General features: G+C 35.5%; 1 long non-coding RNA gene across 1 annotated transcript; it reads right to left on the bottom strand.

Annotated features, from left to right (window-relative positions):
• Positions 1-4,407: 4,407 nt before the first annotated feature.
• LOC119691946 lies at positions 4,408-5,296 on the bottom strand. The gene is made up of 2 exons (XR_005254067.2): positions 5,013-5,296; positions 4,408-4,498 (listed from the first exon to the last, which is right to left on the bottom strand). It is a non-coding gene; the product is annotated as an uncharacterized LOC119691946 (long non-coding RNA).
• Positions 5,297-9,184: the final 3,888 nt, after the last annotated feature.

Here is a 9,184-nt window from a genome sequence, read left to right as displayed (position 1 = left end):
CCACATAATTAATCTAATCCATGGACTAAAATGCACAAATAACGGAACATACATTTTTGTCGAATTGTTAGGTTGCAGAATATTTCGGATCTGTATGAAAGGATCGGCAGTTATTCATACTGTTCTCGCTATGAAATATTATTGACGTTTTTGTTTTCTATCGTGGCAACATAACTCATTGTTGTACCTTTATTTTTAGGTGAAGCGGTGATGCGGCGATGCGACGTGGCTTGCTTCAAATCATTTTTGTGGAAAATATCACTATGGGATGTATACTAGATACAATACAATACAATATAACTTTATTCCTCACCAAAAATATTAAAACATACAGACAATACTTATAAACTAGAAACAATTAACAAATGGCGGCCTTATCGCTAAGCGCGATCTCTTACAGGCAACCTTAAACAAAAAGAAATAGAAATAAAGAAAATTTGAGGGCGGTGTACCTACTACCTGAGAACTTATAATATAACTAGTATATTAAACTATGACAGATAAACCTTATTGTACCAATTTAAGATGCGAGTTGGGGGCGACATGGAGCTACAGCACGAACGACGCGTCACAGGGACACTTGTATGCGATAGATTTTGAACCCAGTGGTATCGCGAAGTCAAAATGAAATAACATTGACGAAGTTATTTATGTCAAATTCAATACAACTTGAATCCAAAAATCGTTGTCAAATCAAGTTTGCAGTCAGTCACATGAAAACAGGCAATGGTCTGAACAAACAGTGGACAAATAAAAAATTAAAAAACCATATTTCTTCAGATTACTTTGTCACCGCACCAACATCAAAAAAGAACAGTTCCTGCTTAGGTATATTTGTAATGTCACATAAAATTGATGTAAATTATTTCTTACATTTTAGTGGTTTTTTGAAGTCGGTTTTTTAATTTTTTAAATTATTATTTTATTTTATTGTTTTTAGTTGATTTTCAATAATATTCAATCAAAAGTAAGATGCAAATGATACCAATAAGTCCTAATAGTCAATACGAATCATTCAAGCCTAAACACGAGGTAGTTGCTATATACCGTTGAGGAGTTCCTTTGACTGCCTTCCGTTTCCATCATCAGATCAGCTCAAGGTCACCATCATATTTTTTTGTTATAAGAACTATATTTACGTTCTAAATTTCATTAGAATCGGTTAATAGGTGCCCAAAATGGAAATTAATACCCTGTTTTTACCCATTTACCCACCCTTGGGGGTGAGATAAAACTCTGAAAAAAAAAATGGGATCACCTGGAAGCTAAACAAAATACAACAAAAAAGAATTTTCAAAATCGGTCCATAAACGGCGGAGTAATCGGTGAACAAACATAAAAAATATAAAAAAAAAGATCCCGACGAATTGAGAACCTCCTCCTTTTTTTGAAGTCGGTAAAAAAAACTATGGTCCCTTACGTCAAAAACGAGCGACGATACGCGTCGTAGCAGACGACATGTCGTTACACGTTATTTTACCACAAATTAATTGATATTCCTAAAACTAGCCGCTTCACTTTTTAGCTCCATACCTAATGTAGTAAACTTTATAACAAGGGGTGACTTCACCGGTAGTTTCTGGCTATTTTATTTGCTATTAGCGTGCGAGTACGGCGCCCTTCCCATTTGTTCGACATTAAGCATTTTACTCATCCGTGACATGCAAGCTGGCAACATTGTACGGGGTGGACACGCAATTTTATAAAAAAAAATGCAGAAGTACAGTAAAATTTATGAGCAAAGAGCCCACGCCCAAATTATATCATAATATTGGTATTGTTAATACCTTTTCTTCTTTATAATAAACTGATACATATTAGTATACACAGACCTATTACACTAAGTATATACATTCTGTGTAAAAATAATCGGGACTGGGTCAATAAAACAAAAAATGTTTGTTATTCATCCAAATTTATTTTATCACCTTCAAAGTATGCTCCTTCAGAAACGATACACATACGCCAACTAATTATCCAATCATCACAACATTTTTTTAAACGCATATTTCAGAGTTGTGTTTAGTACGCGCGGCGATTTTTCCTTACATTTTCCAATTTTGTCTTCTATCGATTGAAAACAGTGTCTCGAAGTGGTAATTTGAGATTTGGTAAAAAGAAGCTAGATCCGTGATACATGTTTATATGGCGGATGCTCGATGGTATTTGTTGAGTTTTTGCCCAAAAATTCATTCACAATGATGATCCTGGTGCGTAGGCGCTTTATCGCGGTAAAAATCTTTCTAGATTTTTTTTCCACAAATCTGGCCTTCATTGTCCAATTTGCTGTATTAAATTGCACATAACCCGCAAATAATATTCTTTTCCTACCGTTTGACTTACTGGCAAGAATACCGAGTACACAACACCACGATATAATTATAGTCAAAGAAAACAGTCAACATGACTTTGACTAACAATCGATGGAAGACAAAAAGGAAAAATCGCCGCGAGTACTAAACACAACTCTGGAAACAGCGTTTTAAAAAAAGTTGTGATGATTGGATAATTCGTTGGCGTATGTTTATCGTTTCTGAAGGAGTATACTTTGAAGGTGATAAAAAAATGGATGAATAACAAAAATTTTTTGTTTTATTGATCCAGTCCCGATACTTTTTAATAAAAAAAACAATAAATGCAAGTATACCGGTTAACGTGAAATAGCTTTATTGAAAACAAAGAACACGCGCTACCAATAAAATATAATCCTCTTCAAAAAAAATCCACTGCAGTCCATGCGTTTTCATCGCATGGACTGCAACAGCAATGTAAAGTATTGTAAAGTGCTTTTTATTAGATCACGATTCTCACAACTATAATGTGAACTGGAAAAGTGAAAAACAATAAAGAAAATAGTTTGTTGTCAGTCTGTGCTTCCCGCCACGTCTAACACAAAAGTTTCAGTTTTCCACTTCATTTTAACATTCATTGTTTTATGACTTTTGTGTTTGGAAAACAAAGGTCATTACTTTTATTTAAGTCCTTATACTCCTTTCTGTGGAAATTTACGAGGGGTTTTTGTTAATATTATCGCTGGTCTAGATTTTTTGTAGCGTTGGTTAAACCTGGGCTTTGTAATTCAAAACTGGGAAATAGTACTGGCTATTTTGCCAGTTTTTTTGTAATACTTAATTAAATAAACATTAAAAACAACAATTAAGTTATCACTATCAGACTATATAGATATTCTTTCTTTTGAACCAATAAAATATCGTATGAAATAAAATAAAAGGATTTCACCAGAAGTTTTACAATAAGCAATTAAATAAATGCAAACGCGTGATTGGCAGAAGCGAGAATGATAATAAGCCAATGGAAACTTCGATTACTTGATCTGATATTTCCGGTTTCGAATATGATTCGAGAACAAAATAATTAACGACTGACTGATTTTAAAAAGATTTAGTGCCGTAGAATGCTACAACTTTGCCTGGATTTTGAGGTTTTTTGTTCATGTAAACAAACCTATTTATTATTATGGATTACAAAAGGCTTCATTCAGAACTCAGACCTTATGCCTTGCATCCTAAGACTTAAATTCTTTAAAATCGTACAGGAAAATGGATTTATATGTGTTCAAAGTCGTAGGCAAAGTTGTAGCTGAAAGATACAACATTGCCTAGAAGGATATATAAATGAATAAACAGTCAATTTGATAGTTTTTTTTCTGGGATGGTGGTAAGTACATTATATTTAATCCCAACTAACTTATTTTTGCCATTCGTGTGATATATTTTTTTTACAGATCTTAGGCAATGTTGTAGCAGGTTTCGAGAAATCTCCTTACAAAAAACCGGCCAAGTGCGAGTCGGGCTCGCGCACAAAGGGTTCCGTAGCAGCAAATATAATTTACAGTTAAATCAACCTATCTCAAAAACTATAAGAGATACTTTGATCAAACCAAAAATCGTTGAAAGAGTTAATTAGCATGCATCACCTCTATTTTTTTTAGAATTTTATACCTCGTAGTTATAAAAATAGAGGGGGGGGGACATACTTTTTACGACTTTGAGAGCTGATATCTCAAAAACCGTTCACTTTAAGAAAAATGTTTTTTAGAAAACTTTATATAATTTTAAAAGACCTTTCCATTGATACCCCACACGGGTATGTACATCGAAAAAAAAAATTTCATCCCTCAGTTACATGTATGGGGGGCCCCACCCCCAATTCTTTTTTTTACTATTTAGTGTCATATTTTTGTAGCGGTTCATACAACACATATTCCCATCAAATTTCATCACTGTAGTACTTATAGTTTCCGAGTAAATCGGCTGTGACAGACGGACAGACGGACAGACGGACAGACGGACATGACGAAACTATAAGGGTTCCGTTTTTGCCATTTTGGCTACGGAACCCTAAAAATGTCGTTAGGATTAGGGTTGTGCCAAATAAATACAGTTATTAATTATTATTATTATTAATTTTATCTGCATAACTTCGAGAACCCACTTTTCTCCTACTTCGTTTTTTAGCTTTTTCCATCTTCATACGTCTAAAACAAATACAAAATAGACATCATTGAAAATTTGTTCAGTTTATTTAGTAGAAAAAACTCTTGAAGTATTCATAGTTAATAATGTTGGACGATAAATGAGTTTTAGGGAGTCATGAGAAATGATAAGCTAAATTTCATTTTAAAAACATCTGTAGTTACCAAGAGTACAAACCTAAACTGAGCGTATTTATACTACTCACCTAAGAAGACACTAATAGTAAGTACCTAAGCTTTATATTGTTAGAGACTGTTAGATATCATATTACCTACTATATTACTACAACCTCCAACATGACTAAAGTAACGACTACCTCCGTAAATAGTAGTTTTATTCATCATATAAATATAATTATTTTTTAAACTGATGTGTGACAACCCTAGGCCCAGGCAATGTTGTATCACTTAAGTTTTTGAAACCTTTGACAACATTGCCTGTTAGGTTATTTCGCTCAAAACGTGTGGTTTTATTATAATCGTTCAGGAATTCAGAAAATAGACAAAAATTTCATACCCTGGGTACCTATTTCTTTTAAAAACACCTTTTTTTCACACCGGAACACTAAAAGTTGTCGAGCACTAAAATTCTGCACATTCGCCGTACGGACCTTTTTGCTCAACTGTTAGCACAATATAAATGTTACCATTCTAAAAAAATAAAGATAATGTTGCCAACTTAAATAAAATTATATCCAAATGGTAGAAACTGAGAAAATATTATGGAAAGATTAGACATCGTAGTCCAAAAAAAATAGGCAATGTTGTGCACGAAAGGCAAAGTTGTAGCATTCTACGGTGCCTATTTTGCCGTAGTGGGTCAGATCATAACCAGGTATTATTGGTTGACTTTTGACACATCTGTCAAGAATTTTATATGGAGATGACATATAATTGATGAACCAATCTCTGATTACGATCTAACCGACTATGGTGAAATTAGAGCTTAAACCTAAAAACACGAACTTTTGCCAAACAAACGTATTGATGACCAGAAAAAAATAAGCATTAAGCATGAGACAAAACAACTGTGACATGTCCCATCTCCCCACTTTACTCGCTAAACAAACGTAACTATTCCCAATCCTAGAGGAATGTTCAACTGGATAAACGGTGTTTTTGTGTGTGCTTGTGTGCCCAGGTGACACACACACAAACACACATATAGTAGGGGTAATGACAGTCACGCACGGATCGACCTGATTTTATCAAATTGTTCAGGGCAATGTGGGTAGGTACTATGTTACCTTCAGTGCCCAATATTTATTTAGGTCTCCCAGTCCGTCTGTATTACAAAAATAAATTTTATATTTGAATAAAGTTTTAATTTAATTTTTCGGCGTAATATGTAACTAAGCCAACATACATAAGATAACAATTTCATACATTGGCGAGGTAAGGAGGCGGGCGAAATTGCTAAAAAGATATTTTAAATAGTTGCCTCCGTCAATTAGGCTGATAAAAGAATGCTAATATAAACCGAAACTTACATGTGCAGCATGGTATATTTAAGCCCGAAAATAAAATCAGAATTTCAAAATTCGGGGAAAAAATACCATTTTCCATAGAAACTTTGTCGGTCACGTGAGTTTTTACTATGGAGAATGACTTTTTTTCATTATTTCACATGTAGGTTTCGGATTAGTATACCCTTTTTGCAACACCTGTATAGCAGTTGGAACAACGTGGAACAAACAAAGCTGACCCCTTTGAAGTAGCAGTCATATTTTTCAGTCTAAGAGGGTTCAGGTTTCTGTATCCCAGACTGTACAGTAATATAAACCCCGCATACAAAGTAAAGTTTACGTCAAAGACAATAATGGATAAAGTTCGCTCACTAGTTGAGCTCGGCTCGCTGTCTACACTTTATGGAATCTCAATAGCTATACAATAATAATTAACATTACTTTAGCTTATCCTTTGTTAAAAATGCCACAGTAATGTCATCCACGCTACAAAAATGTGCTGAATTTCAAACCTGCTGGTACCTTCTTTAAAAAGCGTTTTGATAATATGAATTAGCCATTCCGATAATAATAATACGCTTTTAAATCCACAAACGGTATTACTAAAGTTATTAAATAAAAAGCTTCGATCTCAACTATTAATTCCCTATTTACATCATAACGAGTTCTTAAAGGGCGAAATAATCTGTGGACTCTCCGAAGACTCGTTTGCATTATTAAGGGTCTCGACTGGAGCACAGTTTTAGTTGAACAATTTAGCTGCCCATTTTCACACTGAAACTGAACTTTGATAAAATATTCTGAACGTTATTTTATGTAATCTATACTATAGACCTATATTGTTGAACAGTAAATACATTTTTGACTTCGATTTTGTAAATCCGGACCGATCATCCATTCCATTGGGATACGAGTGATGGAATAGCGAGTGCTGCTATTGTGTTCAGTACCTACAGTTGAGCACTATAATTTACTTTTTTGCACTGTACAGATGTTTGATCTAAATAAGATTAGACGCATATTTACAGCCGTGGTAGAAATAAGTTAACATCTACAGGCTGTTGCAAAAATATTCCTTTTAATGTTTCCACAGAACGGCGCGGGGCTTACCCAGTAAGGCTGTCATGCTCAGATTGGCAAGCTTTTGTAACTCAGTGCAACTTTTTATGTAAACAGTGCGCCGTGGCATTTTCCTCAATAGTATTCGAATCTATCCATTTACTGGGAGGTAAATAACATTTATCATCGGCCGGGGCACTTGTTTCCGCATTTGTTTGTTACTTTTGTATTAATGAGTTGTTCGACGATTCTGCTCTGTTTTTGGTTGGATGTGTGTCAAGGACTTCCTGTTTTTTCCGCTGAATAAAAAGATTTATTTGTCGGTGGAAGCTGGAAATCCTTTGAGTTGCTTTTACTACAAAAATATATTACATATTGGACGCCATGTTTTTTGAATTAAAATATATTGTAGATTGTACCAACACATAACAGCAAAGTATGGACATATTTGATGTGTGATCCAACATAATACAAAGTCAATAAACCTCATAATATGGCACGTTTTATCTCAGGTCAATAAACTATGGGGTCGTTATGCGGACACGGGTATCAATTCTGTCACCTCGGTCAATCACACTGACAGGTGAGGTCAAGAGATTGACCCCCGGCCGATGTATGTACATAATCCCACTGGACAGTACCGTGTAACTTATTAACAAAGTATCAACTGCTGGAACCTTCTAAGAACACAGAGTGTGATTAACCTGAAGAAATTGACACCTCCTTTGGAGGAACGACCCCATAAATTTTACAGGCTTAGTATGCTCAAGAGGTAGAGTAGATTTTTCAATAGACAGAAAAAATATATTCTGAGGAATAAAAAATAGTTGATGGCACTGTCTATAACAAACATTCAGATGCAACGGCATGAGGTCCTATTACCCAGATAACTTATCTGATTGATAAATGAGCCCTTACCAAAAGATGAAATGAGCTATGGTACCTATAAGTTGATTGAGAAATGAGAGCTGTTATAAGTTAGTCGCTAGTAGGTACCTGTACCCTGTACCCAGTTGGAGACCGCTTTTATACAGCAGAATAAAGTGAATGTCTAAAACGCCGCCTCCTAATTAGCGCTGAGATGGCCCAGCTTCATAACATCCCTTGGGGTAATTATCATTTCCTAACCAGCCAATGATGGACGTCGGCGTCGCGGATGACCCAGACGGAGATGGCGGGACGACCTCGACAGGTTTTTACCTCAATGGCCGAAGGAGGCACAGGATCGGTTGCGGTGATCAATTAATAAGGAGGCCTTTGCCCAGCAATAGGACATTACACAGGCTACATAAAAAAAAAACCAGCCACAAGTCCACAACCAACTACCGTGTCTAAAGTCCTCGGCCGCCCGGAGGGTCACACTACGCGCCTATTCATGATCTCCTCTCGTGAACTCGTGTAATCCACTGGTCATCGACTCTACTGCAAACATAATATTGCCCATCGCTTATCAATTGCAAATACTAATAACCCTGCGGGCAAACACTCGCGGTTGGTCAGCCGGCAAGTGACCCGGACAACAAGAAAATCCCCGGACAATATACTCATACCCAAAACTGGATGGGATCGCTTCCACCGATTACACTTGTGGATCACTTTCAAAGGATACTTTACACTTGTAAGTGTGTTTTGGAAACTATCTAAGTAACTCCTATTGAGTACTTAGTATTGATCTTTGTTGTGTAGTTAGGTAATTTGAGTAAGAAAATGTTTTATTTTTCAAGAGATAACGAAGAAGACAGTGGTTCAAAAATCTTCTTTCTTGTATTAGGTATGATTAAAATAAAAAATAGCATATTGTCTACCTGCAATACATACAACTACCTAATCCCACCAAGGCGATAGATATTATAATAATAATGAGTCATGATTTCAGTAGTGTTTATGACAAGGATGATAAAAAACCCTCCTATTAAATTACATAATTGTTACGCGTTGGCCCCCGCTCTCTTTAATCACAATACATACATACAAAACTCGCTAGCAATCTGAGTAATACAATGTAAAACATTGACCGAACCGCACATGTCTAACTTTGTAAAATCAACACGGGCCTCCAAGTTGGCAAACACATTGAAAATATATCGCCACAGTGCGGTGCAAGCGAGCTTACTTTCAAACCATGCATACGTTACGGGCAAAGTTCGATGAATACGCAAATTCT

Source organism: Plutella xylostella, chromosome 17 (assembly GCF_932276165.1).
Source record: "Plutella xylostella chromosome 17, ilPluXylo3.1, whole genome shotgun sequence".
NCBI lineage: Eukaryota > Metazoa > Arthropoda > Insecta > Lepidoptera > Plutellidae > Plutella > Plutella xylostella.
The sequence above is the reverse complement of the archived record's forward strand: the minus strand, read 5'-3'. Positions and strand labels throughout refer to the sequence as shown.